Raw genomic sequence first — 22,573 nt, 5'->3', positions numbered from 1 at the left:
TACTGTTTCTTGGGGTGGAATGCTTGTCGTGTCAGGGACTACCTAGGAGCCACGCGTTGCTACAAATGCCACTTATATGGGCACATTAGTAAATCCTGTTCCCAGGAATCTATCACTTGCCGTCACTGTGCCCAACCTGGACACGACTTTGAGAACTGCCCCAAGAAAACAGCACCCGGTACCTGTGCAACATGTACCAAATTCAAAAAGCCGGCAAATCATCCCACTGGTGACAGATCCTGCCCAGCCCTACGGGCTGCAGTGGAGACTCAAGTAAAAATGACGGACTATGGCCTGTAACCCCCTTCTCCAAATAGGTCAGATCAACCTGCAGAGGTCCAGAGCCGCCACACTGGAGTCACTGCAGACAATGTCTGACCTAAAAATCGACATTTTGCTTATTCAGGAGCAATACACCTGGTTTGGTAAGACACCGATAAATCCACCAGGTCTAGTGCTCGAAGTAGGCACCTCTCCAGGGGCGGGTATCCTGGTTAACTCTTCTGTGATCAGCCCCCTCCTTCTGGTGGGACTGTCGAACGAGTACCAGACCTGCGTATCTATTAGATTTGGCGAAACTGAGATCTTCTTGATCTCAGTATACTTTAAGTATGGGAACCCGGTTGAACCGCATATCTTGAGCCTGACGCGCGCTCTTCACGCGCTTAAAGGTCGTAACATAGTTATAGGAGGAGACTTTAACGCTCGCTCCCCGATATGGTTCGATCATGCTGTAAGCCATAGGACGGAACGATCAGACGCCGTAGAAGATCTAATTGCGGCGCAAGGTCTTATTATATTAAATGAGCCTAACTCACTTTACACTTTTTCGAATACCCTCGGGGAGAGCAACATAGATCTAACTCTTTGCTCTGGATCTGTTGCGGCCAAGATATCGCATTGGAAGGTACATGAATGCGCAATAGCCTCCGATCATAGGCTCATTACTTTTACTGTGGGTGTCAAAAAGACTGGAACTCCGAGATCCTCCTGGAATTTCAAAACCACAATGGCGAATTGGGATAAATTTGGGGAGACGCTACGCGACACTTTAAGGGGATTCTATGACGTAGCAGCAAGAGATCCGGAAAACTTGGGGAACTTTTTCAATGCAGCCGTAGTGTCAGCTGCCGAGTCCTCTTTGGGAAGAGCAAACCCAAGGAGGTCTACAAGGAATCCTTGGTGGTCGCCTGAGCTGACTCTGCTGAAGGGAGCCTACAAGAAGGCCTACAGGGCCTTGGGCGCTACCAAACGAGGCAGCTTTACGGAGGAGGAGATCGCTGCTCGCATGGAGCGCCTCAGGGCTGCACGTAGAACCTTCAAGTTAGCAGTCCTCTCAGCAAAACGAGCTAATTGGCATAATTGGGTTAAAGATATAGGGAACGCCAACCCGTGGGAAATCCACAGCGCCGTTGAGAAATCCGGAAAAGGCTCTGAACGGTATCTTTCGAGTGTAATTTCAAATTTTGAGGGTAGGGACGTTGAGACAGTAGACGTGGAAACCACTCTCAATACACTTCTGGGAAAGTTAGTCCCATTAGACTCAGTAATTGGGGAAAGCGACCACCATAAACAGATAAGAAATCTGTCAAGGATTCCACCGAGAACCCTCTCCCAGGAGGATAAGATGCGAATAACTAGAGAAGAGATGGATACTATAATTAAGGGTTTGGGTCCTAAGAAGGCACCTGGGCATGACAGAATCAACGGTATAATCGTGAAGAAAGTATGGCTCTATGCCCAGGAGGAGTTCCTGCAGGTCATGGAGACGTGTTTGCGAAGAGGAATTTTCCCTTCGGTATGGAAGAGGGGTATGCTCAAGATTATACCAAAGGGATCTGACAAACCACGCTCTGATGTCAAGGCGTACCGTCCAATAACACTGCTGCCTATAATGGGTAAGGTACTGGAAAAAATAATCAGAGAACGCCTGCGCCGAACACTCACCCCTCCCACCCCGAGTCAATTCGGTTTTGTTCCCGGTAAATCTACAGAGCATGCCCTTATGCATGCGCTTGAATGGGTGAAGGTTCGACCTGAGAAGTATGTCGTGGGGATCTTTCTTGATATCACAGGTGCCTTCGATCATGCGTGGTGGCCGATGATGCTCAACAAACTCAAAAGTAGAAGCTGCCCTCCGTGGCTTTTTAAAATTTGCTCAGACTTTTTCAATAATAGAACCATAATTCTCACCTTTGGGGACTTTGTCATCGAACGTGAGGTGGACATGGGTTGCCCACAGGGATCAGTTCTGGCCCCTGAATTCTGGAACATAAAGTTTGATGACTCCTCCAGGTTACCCTTGCCTGCGGGATGCATCACGGTCGACTACGCTGATGACAAGTTTTTCTTGGTTGCGGGGAACAGTAGAAGAGAGCTTGAACGAAAGGCAGGTGAAGGTTTAAACATGATCCTCCAATGGGGAGAGAGAAATAGACTGAACTTCGCTCCCCAAAAAACCATGGGTCTCCTGATGAAAGGTTTTCTCAGCAGAGAGAGAAACCCAATCATCAAAATGGGAGACTCCAAAATCAAGTTCGTAGAGACAGTAAAATATCTTGGAGTTACTCTAGATCGATCGTCCTCCTTCTTAGCCCACGTTAAGAAAGTCTCCACTGAGGCCCAGGCCCTTTTTCTGAAGTTGAGGAGAATCTCCACTACGGAATGGGGATTAAGGACACCAGCGATCCGTCTCCTATACAGGGGGGTTTTTGTGGCGCAAGTCACTTATGCCGCCTGCGTCTGGGAACATCGTCTGGATAATGCCCTTATACTCTTGGCTCTCAAGAGGGGCCAGCGAACTCCCTTGTTGGCACTTTCTGGAGCCTATAGAACAGTCGCTTCGGACGCACTTCCAGTGTTGGCAGGTGTCCTGCCAATCGATCTAGAGATTAGGGAAGTGCTTACAAAGAAAAAGCTGACTAGGGGCCTCCCGGCCAACCACCTCGGTGTAATTATTACACCAGGCGGTGCCGGGACCCTACCCAGTCGACTTAAACAAATGCGAGAGCTGTCACTCAAAGAGTGGCAATCTCGGTGGGATAGGTCGAATATGGGAAGATGGACCTTCTCCTTCTTCCCATCAATTAAACTCAGAATGGAAGGGGCTTTCATCAAACCAGACCACTATATGGTTCAACTGTTGTCCGGACATGGGGAATTCAGGGGGAGACTTCACAGACTCTCCCTGTCACCCCATCCCAACTGCGCCTGTGGCAATACGGACCAAACCGCCGAGCACATTCTGTGGCACTGCGAGATAATGACGGATGCGAGGGATGAATTACTGAGAGGCCTGGATGTAATCACGAGACCGGTTTGGAACGCCGATCTCGTTTCGAACAAGACAAATTTCGAGTGTCTGAGGAAGTATGTCAAGTCATGGGTTGAGAGATGGCCAGCTTTGAGAGTCGCTGACTAGAGTAAAATCAATCATAACCTGGTGTACTTGCTCCTGACTTCCTTGACCATGATTTGTATACTCTTTTACACCCTCGCCAGATTTTGCTGATAATTGTTCTTCACCCAGCTCAGATGATAAACACCAGACCCAGGAGCAGCAGCTCCCATCTTTGTGGATACCTTGGAATGATATATATATATATTATTTTATTTTTTTGCTATGGAAATTGTAGCTTCTACCAATTCTCCGTTCTTTCATACTTTTGTTTTATTTTTGCTTCATAATTTTCTTTATTGTTTCCTCACATTTCTCTTCTGCTTTCTTTTCTTATATTTTGTTATTCAGGTTATACACCCATATAGAAGACATCTTTAGGGGCAACACGAGTCCGGGATGAAACTGAACATCAATGTTCTGTCAATGTCCATTTTCCCCACAAGGGGGTGGATAAACCTCGTCCCCTCATACGGCCAACGGACAGACCCCGGAAACAGGATATCCACAAACCTACCGCGCCTCCCCCGAGGACAGTAGCAGGTTTGAAGGATGGTCGGTCGACCTTAGGGGATCTTCCTCCCCGCCTCCGACGACTCGACGCATCTCTCCCTAGGGTCTTCGGGTATCCACTCCCCCATCTCCCAGTTACACTTTCTTCAGGGCACCACCGAGAAATCGGCTAAGGGGAGCGGTCCCCTGACTTCGTAACCGATCAACCCAATCACCAACTGACTCGCCTCGGGACCGCCGAAAAGAATGTGGATTATTCCTCTCCGGACCAGCACCAGATGTTTTTCGTTTATACTTTTGTTTTCTCTAAATTACTATGCACATACTATGTAGACAAACAGTCTACACCAGTTGTTTTTATTTTTGTATTTATTTTTTTCCCCTTCTACTAACATAGAAACAGAGGCAAGTACTCTACTAACAAACTAACACTGTACACAGTAAGCACTCGCAGACTGATTCCCTAAAAACGTATGCGGGGACATTCGAGGTTTAGCTTCGTTCTTATTAAATGTAGAGTCGTTCTTAACAAAAAAATTAGCGTCCTTGCAAGAGCCCTGAAGAGGTAACCATAAGTTACCTATACCGGGGCGGGTAAGTGGTGGGATCCTCGAATGGTCCATAATTTCAGCCCATTTGGTACCATAGAGCCTGAGAAAACTGCTTCCAAAGTTCGAACCCAAGTCTGAAATTAGCGTCCATCAAAATTATGATTTTTCTTAGTGTCAATCTTTATGGAGATTTTGTGATAGATTTTGATTTTTACCAATATTTTTATATTTATTTCAATATTTCAGCCCGTTTGGTACCATTCAGCCTGAGAAAACTGCTTCCAAAGTTCGAACCCAAGTCTGAAATTAGCGTCCATCAAAATTATGATTTTTCTTAGTGTCAATCTTTATGGAGATTTTGTGATAGATTTTGATTTTTACCAATATTTTTATATTTATTTCAATATTTCAGCCCGTTTGGTACCATAGAGCCTGAGAAAACTGCTTCCAAAGTTCGAACCCAAGTCTGAAATTAGCGTCCATCAAAATTATGATTTTTCTTAGTGTCAATCTTTATGGAGATTTTGTGATTGATTACGATTTTTACCACTATTTTTATATTTATTCCAATATTTCAGCCCATTTGATACCATTCAGCCTGAGAAAACTGCTTCCAAAGTTCGAACCCAAATCTGAAATAAGCGTCCATAAGAATCATGATTTTTCTAAGAATCAAACTTAATGGAGATTTTGTGACTGAATTCGAATTGTACCACGATTCTAACCACTTTTCCAAAATTTCAGCCCATTTGGTACCATAGAGCCTGAGAAAACTGCTTCCAAAGTTCGAACCCAAGTCTGAAATTATCGTCCATCAAAATTATGATTTTTCTTAGTGTCAATCTTTATGGAGATTTTGTGATTGATAACGATTTTTACCACTTTTTTTATATTTATTCCAATATTTCAGCCCATTTGATACCATAGAGCAAGAGAAAACTGCTTCCAAAGTTCGAACCCAAGTCTGAAATAAGCGTCCATAAGAATCATGATTTTTCTAAGAATCAAACTTTATGGAGATTTTAAGAATGATTTCGATTCGAAGCATGATCCTTATCACTGTTCCAAAATTTCAGCCCATTTGGTACCATAGAGCCTGAGAAAACTGCTTCCAAAGTTCGAACCCAAGTCTGAAATTAGCGTTCATTAAAATTATGAATTATCTCAGAGTCAATCTTGATGGAGATTTTGTGATTGATTTAGATTTTTACCACTATTTTTATATTTATTCCAATATTTCAGCCCGTTTGGTACCATTCAGCCTGAGAAAACTGCTTCCAAAGTTCGAACCCAAGTCTGAAATAAGCGTCCATTAAAACCATGATTTTTTTTAAAAATCCAAATTAATACAGATTTTGCGACTGAATTCGATTTTTACCACGATTCTGACCATGTTTCCAAAATTTTAGCCGATTTGGTACTATAGAGCCTGAGAAAATTGTTAACAAAGTTCGAAACCAAGTCTGAAATTAGCGTTCATTAAAATTATGAATTTTCTCAGAGTCAATCTTGATGAAGATTTTGTGATTGATTTCGATTTTTACCTCTATTTTTATATTTATTCCAATATTTAAGCCCATTTGGTACCATAGAGCAAGAGAAAACTGCTTCCAAAGTTCCAACCCAAGTCTGAAATAAGCGTCCATAAGAATCATGATTTTTCTAAGAATCAAACTTTATGGAGATTTTTAGAATGATTTCGATTCAAAGCATGATCAATATAACTGTTCCAAAATTTCAGCCCATTTGGTACCATAGAGCCTGAGAAAACTGCTTCCAAAGTTCGAACCCAAGTCTGAAATTAGCGTTCATTAAAATTATGAATTATCTCAGAGTCAATCTTGATGGAGATTTTGTGATTGATTTAGATTTTTACCACTATTTTTATATTTATTCCAATATTTCAGCCCGTTTGGTACCATTCAGCCTGAGAAAACTGCTTCCAAAGTTCGAACCCAAGTCTGAAATAAGCGTCCATTAAAACCATGATTTTTTTTAAAAATCCAAATTAATACAGATTTTGCGACTGAATTCGATTTTTACCACGATTCTGACCATGTTTCCAAAATTTCAGCCGATTTGGTACTATAGAGCCTGAGAAAATTGTTTACAAAGTTCGAACCCAAGTCTGAAATTAGCGTTCATTAAAATTATGAATTTTCTCAGAGTCAATCTTGATGGAGATTTTGTGATTGATTTCGATTTTTACCACTATTTTTATATTTATTCCAATATTTCAGCCCATTTGGTACCATAGAGCCAGAGAAAACTGCTTCCAAAGTTCCGAACCCAAGACTGAAATTACCGTCCATCAAAATTATGATTTTTCTTAGTGTCAATCTTTATGGAGATTTTGGGATTGATTACGATTTTTACCACTATTTTTATATTTATTCCAATATTTCAGCCCATTTGGTACCATTCAGCCCGAGAAAACTGCTGCCAAAGTTCGAACCCAAGTCTAAAATTAGCGTCCATTAAAATCATGATTTTTTTTGAAGTGAAACTTCTTTAGGCGCGTAATGAATTTTCGGGGACGGAGTAAAACCGAGTCACGATCGAAACGAAAATGCGGGTACCCCCACCACCGATTAAAGTTCATTTGATCTAGTCAAAGTTTTGAAGTAACATATAAATGCTTCTTAGCTCATCCCGACAACTGGCGTTGGTGGTGTAATGGTCAGCATAGTTGCCTTCCAAGCAGTTGATCCGAGTTCGATTCTCGGCCATCGCACATTATTTTTTTGTTTTTAACGCCTTTTTCATTCAATATCTTATTTTTTAGTAGGTCAGAACATTTTTTAAAAGAAAATAATATTGCAAAATAATAAAAACACTTATCTCACTGTGATAAAACATTACTCCGCTAGAGCGCGCTTTGCGTTATTGTGTTGGATTAAAATTATTATCTAATCCGTATATTATGATAATTGTATTACATTTATTTAATTAATTTATTTATTTTGATAATATGTAATAATTTTCAAAGTTTTGAAGTAACATATAAATGCTTCTTAGCTCATCCCGACAACTGGCGTTGGTGGTGTAATGGTCAGCATAGTTGCCTTCCAAGCAGTTGATCCGAGTTCGATTCTCGGCCATCGCACATAATTTTTTTGTTTTTAACGCCTTTTTCATTCAATATCTTATTTTTTAGTAGGTCAGAACATTTTTTAAAAGAAAATAATATTGCAAAATAATAAAAACACTTATCTCACTGTGATAAAACATTACTCCGCTAGAGCGCGCTTTGCGTTATTGTGTTGGATTAAAATTATTATCTAATCCGTATATTATGATAATTGTATTACATTTATTTAATTAATTTATTTATTTTGATAAAAAAGTAATAATTTACAGAAAAAAAAATTAAAACTATCTCCCTCTGATAAAATATCCGTTCGCTAGAGCGCACTACGCGATCTTGTGTGGGATTCTATTTCTGTACATTGTACATTATTTTTAAAAATTTATTATATTGAAGTGAAACTTCTTTAGGCGCGTAATTCGGGGACGGAGTAAAACCGAGTCAGGATCGACACGAAAATGCGGGTACCCCCACCACCGCTCACCGTTCACTGTCCCTCTCTCACCATATGCGCTTGTTGAGGTGGGGGAGCCGCTCACGAACGTTCTCTCTCTTCTCTTCTTTCCTCTCTCTCAGACACCAGCGAACTGCGCCACGCCAAGCATCAGCTGCTTGGTTAGTATACTGCGTCGTGAGTGTAATACGAGTGAAATACGTAATTGATTGTGGTTCATACGGTTTAACAAAAGAAGTTTCACTTCTGTCTTGCGTAGGCTTGACACACCCACTTTTTTTTAATCTCTCTTGATGGAGATTTTGTGTCTGAATTCGATTTGTACCACGATTCTTACCACTTTTCCAAAATTTCAGCCCATTTGGTACCATAGAGCAAGAGAAAACTGCTTCCAAAGTTCGAACCCAAGTCTGAAATAAGCGTCCATAAGAATCATGATTTTTCTAAGAATCAAACTTTATGGAGATTTTAAGAATGATTTCGATTCGAAGCATGATCCTTATCACTGTTCAAAAATTTCAACCCATTTGGTACCATAGAGCCTGAGAAAACTGCTTCCAAGGTTCGAACCCAAGTCTGAAATTAGCGTCCATTAAAATCATGATTTTTTTTTAATCTCTCTTGATGGAGATTTTGTGTCTGAATTCGATTTGTACCACGATTCTTACCACTTTTCCAAAATTTCAGCCCATTTGGTACCATAGAGCAAGAGAAAACTGCTTCCAAAGTTCGAACCCAAGTCTGAAATAAGCGTCCATAAGAATCATGATTTTTCGAAGAATCAAACTTTATGGAGATTTTAAGAATGATTTCGATTCGAAGCATGATCCTTATCACTGTTCCAAAATTTCAGCCCATTTGGTACCATAGAGCCTGAGAAAACTGCTTCCAAAGTTCGAACCCAAGTCTGAAATAAGCGTCCATAAGAATCATGATTTTTCTAAGAATCAAACTTTATGGAGATTTTAAGAATGATTTCGATTCGAAGCATGATCCTTATCACTGTTCCAAAATTTCAGCCCATTTGGTACCATAGAGCCTGAGAAAACTGCTTCCAAAGTTCGAACCCAAGTCTGAAATTAGCGTCCATTAGAATTATGATTTTTCTGAGAGTCAATCTTGATGGAGATTTTGTGATTGATTTCGATTTTTACCACTATTTTTATATTTATTCCAATATTTCTGCCCATTTGATACCATTCAGCCTGAGAAAACTGCTTCCAAAGTTCGAACCCAAATCTGAAATAAGCGTCCATCAAAATTATGATTTTTCTTAGTGTCAATCTTTATGGAGATTTTGTGATTAATTTTGATTTTTACCAATATTTTTATATTTATTTCAATATTTCAGCCCGTTTGGTACCATTCAGCCTGAGAAAACTGCTTCCAAAGTTCGAACCCAAGTCTGAAATTAGCGTCCATCAAAATTATGATTTTTCTTAGTGTCAATCTTTATGGAGATTTTGTGATTGATTTTGATTTTTACCACTATTTTTATATTTATTCCAATATTTCAGCCCGTTTGGTACCATTGAACCTGAGAAAACTGCTTCCAAAGTTCGAACCCAAGTCTGAAATTAGCGTGTATTAAAAATTATGATTTTTCTAAGTGTCAATCTTAATGGAGATCAAGAATGATTTCGATTCGAAGCATGATCCTTATCACTGGTCCATAAATTCAGCCCATTTGGTACCATAGAGCCTGAGAAAACTGCTTCCAAAGTTCGAACCCAAGTCTGAAATTAGCGTCAATTAAAAATTATGATTTTTCTTAGTGTCAATCTTTAAGGAGATTTTGTGATTGATTTTGATTTTTACCAATATTTTTATATTTATTTCAATATTTCAGCCCGTTTGGTACCATTCAGCCTGAGAAAACTGCTTCCAAAGTTCGAACCCAAGTCTGAAATTAGCGTCCATCAAAATTATGATTTTTCTTAGTGTCAATCTTTATGGAGATTTTGTGATTGATTTTGATTTTTACCACTATTTTTATATTTATTCCAATATTTCAGCCCGTTTGGTACCATTCAGCCTGAGAAAACTGCTTCCAAAGCTCGAACCCAAGTCTGAAATTAGCGTCCATTAAAACCATGATTTTTTTTTAAATCCAAATTAATACAGATTTTGCGACTGAATTCGATTTGTACCACGATTCTGACCATGTTTCCAAAATTTCAGCCGATTTGGTACTATAGAGCCTGAGAAAATTGTTTACAAAGTTCGAACCCAAGTCTGAAATTAGCGTTCATTAAAATTATGAATTTTCTCAGAGTCAATCTTGATGGAGAGTTTGTGATTGATTTCGATTTTTACCACTATTTTTATATTTATTCCAATATTTAAGCCCATTTGGTACCATAGAGCCAGAGAAAACTGCTTCCAAAGTTCCGAACCCAAGTCTGAAATAAGCGTCCATAAGAATCATGATTTTTCTAAGAATCAAACTTTATGAAGATTTTAAGAATGATTTCGATTCGAAGCATGATCCTTATCACTGTTCCAAAATTTCAGCCCATTTGGTACCATAGAGCCTGAGAAAACTGCTTCCAAAGTTCGAACCCAAGTCTGAAATTAACGTCCATTAAAATTATGATTTTTCTAAGTGTCAATCTTTATGGAGATTTCAAGAATGATTTCGATTCGAAGCATGATCCTTATCACTGGTCAATAATTTCACCATACAGCCCGAGAAAACTGCTGCCAAAGTTCGAACCCAAGTCTAAAATTAGCGTCCATTAAAATCATGATTTTTTTTTTAATCTCTCTTGATGGAGATTTTGTGTCTGAATTCGATTTGTACCACGATTCTTACCACTTTTCCAAAATTTCAGCCCATTTGGTACCATAGAACAAGAGAAAACTGCTTCCAAAGTTCGAACCCAAGTCTGAAATAAGCGTCCATAAGAATCATGATTTTTCTAAGAATCAAACTTTATGAAGATTTTAAGAATGATTTCGATTCGAAGCATGATCCTTATCACTGTTCCAAAATTTCAGCCCATTTGGTACCATAGAGCCTGAGAAAACTGCTTCCAAAGTTCGAACCCAAGTCTGAAATTAACGTCCATTAAAATTATGATTTTTCTAAGTGTCAATCTTTATGGAGATTTCAAGAATGATTTCGATTCGAAGCATGATCCTTATCACTGGTCAATAATTTCAGCCCATTTGGTACCATAGAGCCTGAGAAAACTGCTTCCAAAGTTCGAACCCAAGTCTGAAATTAGCGTCCATCAAAATTATGATTTTTCTTAGTGTCAATCTTTATGGAGATTTTGTGATTGATTTTGATTTTTACCAATATTTTTATATTTATTTCAATATTTCAGCCCGTTTGGTACCATTCAGCCTGAGAAAACTGCTTCCAAAGTTCGAACCCAAGTCTGAAATTAGCGTGTATTAAAAATTATGATTTTTCTAAGTGTCAATCTTAATGGAGATCAAGAATGATTTCGATTCGAAGCATGATCCTTATCACTGGTCCATAAATTCAGCCCATTTGGTACCATAGAGCCTGAGAAAACTGCTTCCAAAGTTCGAACCCAAGTCTGAAATTAGCGTCAATTAAAAATTATGATTTTTCTTAGTGTCAATCTTTATGGAGATTTTGTGATTGATTTTGATTTTTACCAATATTTTTATATTTATTTCAATATTTCAGCCCGTTTGGTACCATTCAGCCTGAGAAAATTGTTTACAAAGTTCGAACCCAAGTCTGAAATTAGCGTTCATTAAAATTATGAATTTTCTCAGAGTCAATCTTGATGGAGAGTTTGTGATTGATTTCGATTTTTACCACTATTTTTATATTTATTCCAATATTTAAGCCCATTTGGTACCATAGAGCAAGAGAAAACTGCTTCCAAAGTTCGAACCCAAGTCTGAAATAAGCGTCCATAAGAATCATGATTTTTCTAAGAATCAAACTTTATGGAGATTTTTAGAATGATTTCGATTCGAAGCATGATCAATATAACTGTTCCAAAATTTCAGCCCATTTGGTACCATAGAGCCTGAGAAAACTGCTTCCAAAGTTCGAACCCAAGTCTGAAATTAGCGTTCATTAAAATTATGAATTATCTCAGAATCAATCTTGATGGAGATTTTGTGTTTGAGTTAGATTTTTACCACTATTTTTATATTTATTCCAATATTTCAGCCCGTTTGGTACCATTCAGCCTGAGAAAACTGCTTCCAAAGTTCGAACCCAAGTCTGAAATAAGCGTCCATTAAAACCATGATTTTTTTTTAAAATCCAAATTAATACAGATTTTGCGACTGAATTCGATTTTTACCACGATTCTGACCATGTTTCCAAAATTTCAGCCGATTTGGTACTATAGAGCCTGAGAAAATTGTTTACAAAGTTCGAACCCAAGTCTGAAATTAGCGTTCATTAAAATTATGAATTTTCTCAGAGTCAATCTTGATGGAGATTTTGTAATTGATTTCGATTTTTACCACTATTTTTATATTTATTCCAATATTTCAGCCCATTTGGTACCATAGAGCCAGAGAAAACTGCTTCCAAAGTTCCGAACCCAAGACTGAAATTACCGTCCATCAAAATTATGATTTTTCTTAGTGTCAATCTTTATGGAGATTTTGGGATTGATTACGATTTTTACCACTTTTTTTATATTTATTCCAATATTTCAGCCCATTTGGTACCACACAGCCCGAGAAAACTGCTGCCAAAGTTCGAACCCAAGTCTAAAATTAGCGTCCATTAAAATCATGATTTTTTTTTTAATCTCTCTTGATGGAGATTTTGTGACTGAATTCGAATTGTACCACGATTCTTACCACTTTTCCAAAATTTCAGCCCATTTGGTACCATAGAGCAAGAGAAAACTGCTTCCAAAGTTCGAACCCAAGTCTGAAATAAGCGTCCATAAGAATCATGATTTTTCTAAGAATCAAACTTTATGGAAATTTTAAGAATGATTTCGATTCGAAGCATGATCCTTATCACTGTTCAAAAATTTCAGCCCATTTGGTACCATAGAGCCTGAGAAAACTGCTTCCAAAGTTCGAACCCAAGTCTGAAATTAGCGTCCATTAGAATTATGATTTTTCTGAGAGTCAATCTTGATGGAGATTTTGTGATTGATTTCGATTTTTACCACTTTTTTTATATTTCTTCCAATATTTCAGCCCATTTGGTACCATTCAGCCTGAGAAAACTGCTTCCAAAGTTCGAACCCAAGTCTGAAATTAGCGTCCATTAAAACCATGTTTTTTTTTTTAAATCCAACTTTATGGAGATTTTGAAACTGAATTCAATTTGTCCCACGATTCTGACCATGTTTCCAAAATTTCAGCCGATTTGGTACTATAGAGCCTGAGAAAAATTTTTACAAAGTTCGAACCCAAGTCTGAAATTAGCGTTCATTAAAATTATGAATTTTCTCAGAGTCAATCTTGATGGAGATTTTGTGATTGATTTCGATTTTTACCACTATTTTTATATTTTTTCCAATATTTCAGCCCATTTGGTACCATAGAGCAAGAGAAAACTGCTTCCAAAGTTCGAACCCAAGTCTGAAATAAGCGTCCATAAGAATCATAATTTTTCTAGGAATCAAACTTTATGGAGATTTTAAGAATGATTTCGATTCGAAGCATGATCCTTATCACTGTTCCAAAATTTCAGCCCATTTGGTACCATAGAGCCTGAGAAAACTGCTTCCAAAGTTCGAACCCAAGTCTGAAATTAGCGTCAATTAAAAATTATGATTTTTCTTAGTGTCAATCTTTATGGAGATTTTGTGATTGATTTTGATTTTTACCAATATTTTTATATTTATTTCAATATTTCAGCCCGTTTGGTACCATTCAGCCTGAGAAAACTGCTTCCAAAGTTCGAACCCAAGTCTGAAATTAGCGTTCATTAAAATTATGAATTATCTCAGAATCAATCTTGATGGAGATTTTGTGATTGATTAAGATTTTTACCACTATTTTTATATTTATTCCAATATTTCAGCCCGTTTGGTACCATTCAGCCTGAGAAAACTGCTTCCAAAGTTCGAACCGAAGTCTGAAATAAGCGTCCATTAAAACCATGATTTTTTTTTAAATCCAAATTAATACAGATTTTGCGACTGAATTCGATTTTTTCCACGATTCTGACCATGTTTCCAAAATTTCAGCCGATTTGGTACTATAGAGCCTGAGAAAATTGTTTACAAAGTTAAAACCCAAGTCTGAAATTAGCGTTCATTAAAATTATGAATTTTCTCATAGTCAATCTTGATGGAGATTTTGTAATTGATTTCGATTTTTACCACTATTTTTATATTTATTCCAATATTTCAGCCCATTTGGTACCATAGAGCCAGAGAAAACTGCTTCCAAAGTTCCGAACCCAAGACTGAAATTACCGTCCATCAAAATTATGATTTTTCTTAGTGTCAATCTTTATGGAGATTTTGGGATTGATTACGATTTTTACCACTTTTTTTATATTTATTCCAATATTTCAGCCCATTTGGTACCATACAGCCCGAGAAAACTGCTGCCAAAGTTCGAACCCAAGTCTAAAATTAGCGTCCATTAAAATCATGATTTTGTTTTTAATCTCTCTTGATGGAGATTTTGTGTCTGAATTCGATTTGTACCACGATTCTTACCACTTTTCCAAAATTTCAGCCCATTTGGTACCATAGAGCAAGAGAAAACTAATTCCAAAGTTCGAACCCAAGTCTGAAATAAGCGTCCATAAGAATCATGATTTTTCTAAGAATCAAACTTTATGAAGATTTTAAGAATGATTTCGATTCGAAGCATGATCCTTATCACTGTTCCAAAATTTCAGCCCATTTGGTACCATAGAGCCTGAGAAAACTGCTTCCAAAGTTCGAACCCAAGTCTGAAATTAACGTCCATTAAAATTATGATTTTTCTAAGTGTCAATCTTTATGGAGATTTCAAGAATGATTTCGATTCGAAGCATGATCCTTATCACTGGTCAATAATTTCAGCCCATTTGGTACCATAGAGCCTGAGAAAACTGCTTCCAAAGTTCGAACCCAAGTCTGAAATTAGCGTCCATCAAAATTATGATTTTTCTTAGTGTCAATCTTTATGGAGATTTTGTGATTGATTTTGATTTTTACCAATATTTTTATATTTATTTCAATATTTCAGCCCGTTTGGTACCATTCAGCCTGAGAAAACTGCTTCCAAAGTTCGAACCCAAGTCTGAAATTAGCGTGTATTAAAAATTATGATTTTTCTAAGTGTCAATCTTAATGGAGATCAAGAATGATTTCGATTCGAAGCATGATCCTTATCACTGGTCCATAAATTCAGCCCATTTGGTACCATAGAGCCTGAGAAAACTGCTTCCAAAGTTCGAACCCAAGTCTGAAATTAGCGTCAATTAAAAATTATGATTTTTCTTAGTGTCAATCTTTATGGAGATTTTGTGATTGATTTTGATTTTTACCAATATTTTTATATTTATTTCAATATTTCAGCCCGTTTGGTACCATTCAGCCTGAGAAAACTGCTTCCAAAGTTCGAACCCAAGTCTGAAATTAGCGTCCATCAAAATTATGATTTTTCTTAGTGTCAATCTTTATGGAGATTTTGTGATTGATTATGATTTTTACCACTATTTTTATATTTATTCCAATATTTCAGCCCGTTTGGTACCATTCAGCCTGAGAAAACTGCTTCCAAAGCTCGAACCCAAGTCTGAAATTAGCGTCCATTAAAACCATGATTTTTTTTTAAATCCAAATTAATACAGATTTTGCGACTGAATTCGATTTGTACCACGATTCTGACCATGTTTCCAAAATTTCAGCCGATTTGGTACTATAGAGCCTGAGAAAATTGTTTACAAAGTTCGAACCCAAGTCTGAAATTAGCGTTCATTAAAATTATGAATTTTCTCAGAGTCAATCTTGATGGAGAGTTTGTGATTGATTTCGATTTTTACCACTATTTTTATATTTATTCCAATATTTTAGCCCATTTGGTACCATAGAGCAAGAGAAAACTGCTTCCAAAGTTCGAACCCAAGTCTGAAATAAGCGTCCATAAGAATCATGATTTTTCTAAGAATCAAACTTTATGGAGATTTTTAGAATGATTTCGATTCGAAGCATGATCAATATAACTGTTCCAAAATTTCAGCCCATTTGGTACCATAGAGCCTGAGAAAACTGCTTCCAAAGTTCGAACCCAAGTCTGAAATAAGCGTTCATTAAAATTATGAATTATCTCAGAATCAATTCTGATGGAGATTTTGTGATTGATTTAGATTTTTACCACTATTTTTATATTTATTCCAATATTTCAGCCCGTTTGGTACCATTCAGCCTGAGAAAACTGCTTCCAAAGTTCGAACCCAAGTCTGAAATAAGCGTCCATTAAAACCATGATTTTTTTTTTAAATCCAAATTAATACAGATTTTGCGACTGAATTCGATTTTTACCACGATTCTGACCATGTTTCCAAAATTTCAGCCGATTTGGTACTATAGAGCCTGAGAAAATTGTTTACAAAGTTCGAACCCAAGTCTGAAATTAGCGTTCATTAAAATTATGAATTTTCTCAGAGTCAATCTTGATGGAGATTTTGTAATTGATTTCGATTTTTACCACTATTTTTATATTTATTCCAATATTTCAGCCCATTTGGTACCATAGAGCCAGAGAAAACTGCTTCCAAAGTTCCGAACCCAAGACTGAAATTACCGTCCATCAAAATTATGATTTTTCTTAGTGTCAATCTTTATGGAGATTTTGGGATTGATTACGATTTTTACCACTTTTTTTATATTTATTCCAATATTTCAGCCCATTTGGTACCATACAGCCCGAGAAAACTGCTGCCAAAGTTCGAACCCAAGTCTAAAATTAGCGTCCATTAAAATCATGATTTTTTTTGAAGTGAAACTTCTTTAGCCGCGTAATGAATTTTCGGGAACGTAGTAAAACCGAGTCAAGATCGAAACGAAAAAGCGGGTACCCCCACCACCGCTCACCGTTCAGAAAAATGGTGTACAAAATTCGTTGTAATTATTAAACAAGTTAAATAACGTATTTACGCACAATTTCGCAAGTCCAGTATGGTCTAGTGGCTAGGATACCTGGCTCTCACCCAGGAGGCTCGGGTTCGATTCCCGGTACCGGAAATTATTTTTGGTCAATTTTCTGAGATACTGTTTTATTTAATTTGTGTTTTGATTATTTCAGGTGATATTTTTAAGAATTCATTTTATTAAATACAAGCAGTGACTTGAAAAAAATCATAAAATTGTTAATTTTTCAATATGGACTTTTGGCAGCCGGGATGTATTTATAATTTCACAATTATTTTAGGAATGCGGAAGCACATCATGCAAGATTCCCATTCTTGCGACCCGGGTTCGATTCCCGGGCAGTGCACTCCTTTTTTATGGAGAATCATTATTTTTCAAAGGAAGGATATTTTTGATATAGTAAAATATAAATGCTTCTTAGCTCATCTCGACAACTGGCGTTGGTGGTGTAATGGTCAGCATAGTTGCTTTCGAAGCAGTTGATCCGAGTTCGATTCTCGGCCATGGAATATTATTTTTTTGTTTTTAAGGAATTTTTTTTTTTTAATGGTTGACCATAATATCAATCCACTAAGTAATATTTTAGGCCTGTAGCATAATTGAAAAGTTAAAGAATGATATAAAATTTTTTATGATGTTAACGATAAAAAAATGAAAAAAAACATAAAATTAAAATAAAAAATGGGCCAACGGCACGCGGTGTTCCCAAGCGGTCACCCATCCAAGTACTGACCGCGCCCAATGTTGCTTAACTTCGGTGATCGGACGAGAACCGGTGTGTTCAAAATGGTATGGTCGTTGGCAAAAGTTAAACAATATTAATTTCTATTCTACCTGCCAATAAATATATGAAAATTAGTATAAAAAAGCCCTAATAATATTGAAAAAATTAGCAAGGTGTGTGCGAGGTTGATAAAAATAATCATTACATACGCGCTTGAAAAAGATCGTAATTACATTAATAAGTTTGTAGGAATTTTTTTTTTCAATGGTTGACCATAATATCAATCCACTAAGTAATATTTTAGGCCTGTAGCATACTTGAAAAGTTAAAGAATTTTATGATATTATTAATTATAGTAATGATAAAAAAATAAAAAAAACATGAAATTAAAATAAAAAATAGGCCAACGGCACGCGGTGTTCCCAAGCGGTCACCCATCCAAGTACTGACCGCGCCCAATGTTGCTTAACTTCGGTGATCGGACGAGAACCGGTGTGTTCAACATGGTATGGTCGTTGGCAAACGCTAAACAATATTAATTTCTACTCTACCTGCCAATAAATATATGAAAATTAGTATAAAAAAGCCCTAATAATACTGAAAACATTAGCAAGGTGTAAATATTATATACCTAGTTTAACTCACTCTCCTAACTCATCTTCGCTGTTTACAGGCAGAGCGCACGACTGTGGTCGTGAAGAACCGAGGTTCGATCCCCGCTTTAACTAATTTTTTTTTTCTTTTTTTATAACTTTTAATTTTTTTTATCACATGCTACTTATAAATATGTCAATAGACAGAAAAAAAGAGAGAATGAAATGAAAAGAGAGAGAGAGAAGAATACTAGAAGTTTCACTTCTGTCTTGCGTAGGCTTGACACACCCATTTTTTTTAATCTCTCTTGATGGAGATTTTGTGTCTGAATTCGATTTGTACCACGATTCTTACCACTTTTCCAAAATTTCAGCCCATTTGGTACCATAGAGCAAGAGAAAACTAATTCCAAAGTTCGAACCCAAGTCTGAAATAAGCGTCCATAAGAATCATGATTTTTCTAAGAATCAAACTTTATGAAGATTTTAAGAATGATTTCGATTCGAAGCATGATCCTTATCACTGTTCCAAAATTTCAGCCCATTTGGTACCATAGAGCCTGAGAAAACTGCTTCCAAAGTTCGAACCCAAGTCTGAAATTAACGTCCATTAAAATTATGATTTTTCTAAGTGTCAATCTTTATGGAGATTTCAAGAATGATTTCGATTCGAAGCATGATCCTTATCACTGGTCAATAATTTCAGCCCATTTGGTACCATAGAGCCTGAGAAAACTGCTTCCAAAGTTCGAACCCAAGTCTGAAATTAGCGTCCATCAAAATTATGATTTTTCTTAGTGTCAATCTTTATGGAGATTTTGTGATTGATTTTGATTTTTACCAATATTTTTATATTTATTTCAATATTTCAGCCCGTTTGGTACCATTCAGCCTGAGAAAACTGCTTCCAAAGTTCGAACCCAAGTCTGAAATTAGCGTGTATTAAAAATTATGATTTTTCTAAGTGTCAATCTTAATGGAGATCAAGAATGATTTCGATTCGAAGCATGATCCTTATCACTGGTCCATAAATTCAGCCCATTTGGTACCATAGAGCCTGAGAAAACTGCTTCCAAAGTTCGAACCCAAGTCTGAAATTAGCGTCAATTAAAAATTATGATTTTTCTTAGTGTCAATCTTTATGGAGATTTTGTGATTGATTTTGATTTTTACCAATATTTTTATATTTATTTCAATATTTCAGCCCGTTTGGTACCATTCAGCCTGAGAAAACTGCTTCCAAAGTTCGAACCCAAGTCTGAAATTAGCGTCCATCAAAATTATGATTTTTCTTAGTGTCAATCTTTATGGAGATTTTGTGATTGATTATGATTTTTACCACTATTTTTATATTTATTCCAATATTTCAGCCCGTTTGGTACCATTCAGCCTGAGAAAACTGCTTCCAAAGCTCGAACCCAAGTCTGAAATTAGCGTCCATTAAAACCATGATTTTTTTTTAAATCCAAATTAATACAGATTTTGCGACTGAATTCGATTTGTACCACGATTCTGACCATGTTTCCAAAATTTCAGCCGATTTGGTACTATAGAGCCTGAGAAAATTGTTTACAAAGTTCGAACCCAAGTCTGAAATTAGCGTTCATTAAAATTATGAATTTTCTCAGAGTCAATCTTGATGGAGAGTTTGTGATTGATTTCGATTTTTACCACTATTTTTATATTTATTCCAATATTTTAGCCCATTTGGTACCATAGAGCAAGAGAAAACTGCTTCCAAAGTTCGAACCCAAGTCTGAAATAAGCGTCCATAAGAATCATGATTTTTCTAAGAATCAAACTTTATGGAGATTTTTAGAATGATTTCGATTCGAAGCATGATCAATATAACTGTTCCAAAATTTCAGCCCATTTGGTACCATAGAGCCTGAGAAAACTGCTTCCAAAGTTCGAACCCAAGTCTGAAATAAGCGTTCATTAAAATTATGAATTATCTCAGAATCAATTCTGATGGAGATTTTGTGATTGATTTAGATTTTTACCACTATTTTTATATTTATTCCAATATTTCAGCCCGTTTGGTACCATTCAGCCTGAGAAAACTGCTTCCAAAGTTCGAACCCAAGTCTGAAATAAGCGTCCATTAAAACCATGATTTTTTTTTTAAATCCAAATTAATACAGATTTTGCGACTGAATTCGATTTTTACCACGATTCTGACCATGTTTCCAAAATTTCAGCCGATTTGGTACTATAGAGCCTGAGAAAATTGTTTACAAAGTTCGAACCCAAGTCTGAAATTAGCGTTCATTAAAATTATGAATTTTCTCAGAGTCAATCTTGATGGAGATTTTGTAATTGATTTCGATTTTTACCACTATTTTTATATTTATTCCAATATTTCAGCCCATTTGGTACCATAGAGCCAGAGAAAACTGCTTCCAAAGTTCCGAACCCAAGACTGAAATTACCGTCCATCAAAATTATGATTTTTCTTAGTGTCAATCTTTATGGAGATTTTGGGATTGATTACGATTTTTACCACTTTTTTTATATTTATTCCAATATTTCAGCCCATTTGGTACCATACAGCCCGAGAAAACTGCTGCCAAAGTTCGAACCCAAGTCTAAAATTAGCGTCCATTAAAATCATGATTTTTTTTTTAATCTCTCTTGATGGAGATTTTGTGTCTGAATTCGATTTGTACCACGATTCTTACCCCTTTTCCAAAATTTCAGCCCATTTGGTACCATAGAGCAAGAGAAAACTGCTTCCAAAGTTCGAACCCAAGTCTGAAATAAGCGTCCATAAGAATCATGATTTTTCTAAGAATCAAACTTTATGAAGATTTTAAGAATGATTTCGATTCGAAGCATGATCCTTATCACTGTTCCAAAATTTCAGCCCATTTGGTACCATAGAGCCTGAGAAAACTGCTTCCAAAGTTCGAACCCAAGTCTGAAGTTAGCGTCCATCAAAATTATGATTTTTCTTAGTGTCAATCTTTATGGAGATTTTGTGATTGATTTCGATTTTAACCACTATTTTTATATTTATTCCAATATTTCTGCCCATTTGATACCATTCAGCCTGAGAAAACTGCTTCCAAAGTTCGAACCCAAATCTGAAATAAGCGTCCATAAGAATCATGATTTTTCTAAGAATCAATATTAATGGAGATTTTGTGACTGAATTCGAATTGTACCACGATTCTTACCACTTTTCCAAAATTTCAGCCCATTTGGTACCATAGAGCAAGAGAAAACTGCTTCCAAAGTTCGAACCCAAGTCTGAAATAAGCGTCCATAAGAATCATGATTTTTCTAAGAATCAAACTTTATGGAAATTTTAAGAATGATTTCGATTCGAAGCATGATCCTTATCACTGTTCAAAAATTTCAGCCCATTTGGTACCATAGAGCCTGAGAAAACTGCTTCCAAAGTTCGAACCCAAGTCTGAAATTAGCGTCCATTAGAATTATGATTTTTCTGAGAGTCAATCTTAATGGAGATTTTGTGATTGATTTCGATTTTTACCACTTTTTTTATATTCTTCCAATATTTCAGCCCATTTGGTACCATTCAGCCTGAGAAAACTGCTTCCAAAGTTCGAACCCAAGTCTGAAATTAGCGTCCATTAAAACCATGATTTTTTTTTTAAATCCAACTTTATGGAGATTTTGAAACTGAATTCAATTTGTCCCACGATTCTGACCATGTTTCCAAAATTTCAGCCGATTTGGTACTATAGAGCCTGAGAAAATTTTTTACAAAGTTCGAACCCAAGTCTGAAATTAGCGTTCATTAAAATTATGAATTTTCTCAGAGTCAATCTTGATGGAGATTTTGTGATTGATTTCGATTTTTACCACTATTTTTATATTTTTTCCAATATTTCAGCCCATTTGGTACCATAGAGCAAGAGAAAACTGCTTCCAAAGTTCGAACCCAAGTCTGAAATAAGCGTCCATAAGAATCATAATTTTTCTAGGAATCAAACTTTATGGAGATTTTAAGAATGATTTCGATTCGAAGCATGATCCTTATCACTGTTCCAAAATTTCAGCCCATTTGGTACCATAGAGCCTGAGAAAACTGCTTCCAAAGTTCGAACCCAAGTCTGAAATTAGCGTCAATTAAAAATTATGATTTTTCTTAGTGTCAATCTTTATGGAGATTTTGTGATTGATTTTGATTTTTACCAATATTTTTATATTTATTTCAATATT

At 36.5% G+C, this 22,573-nt stretch overlaps 3 non-coding genes and 1 pseudogene across 3 annotated transcripts; 1 reads left to right on the top strand and 3 right to left on the bottom strand.

Annotated features, from left to right (window-relative positions):
- Positions 1-3,486: 3,486 nt before the first annotated feature.
- Positions 3,487-22,573, bottom strand: part of LOC149408769 (uncharacterized) — a 132,165-nt pseudogene continuing 113,078 nt past the window's right edge.
- On the top strand, positions 17,087-17,158 carry TRNAE-CUC (transfer RNA glutamic acid (anticodon CUC)). The gene has a single exon. It is a non-coding gene; the product is annotated as a tRNA-Glu (tRNA).
- Positions 17,750-17,868, bottom strand: LOC149408771 (5S ribosomal RNA). Its single transcript, XR_016305395.1, has one exon. It is a non-coding gene; the product is annotated as a 5S ribosomal RNA (ribosomal RNA).
- On the bottom strand, positions 18,191-18,309 carry LOC149408770 (5S ribosomal RNA). The gene has a single exon (XR_016305394.1). It is a non-coding gene; the product is annotated as a 5S ribosomal RNA (ribosomal RNA).

This window comes from Hesperophylax consimilis, unplaced genomic scaffold, assembly GCF_061612785.1.
Source record: "Hesperophylax consimilis isolate HC1 unplaced genomic scaffold, BYU_Hcon_1.0 scaffold_75, whole genome shotgun sequence".
Classification (NCBI taxonomy): Eukaryota; Metazoa; Arthropoda; class Insecta; order Trichoptera; family Limnephilidae; genus Hesperophylax; species Hesperophylax consimilis.
This window is presented reverse-complemented; position numbering and strand designations above follow the sequence as displayed.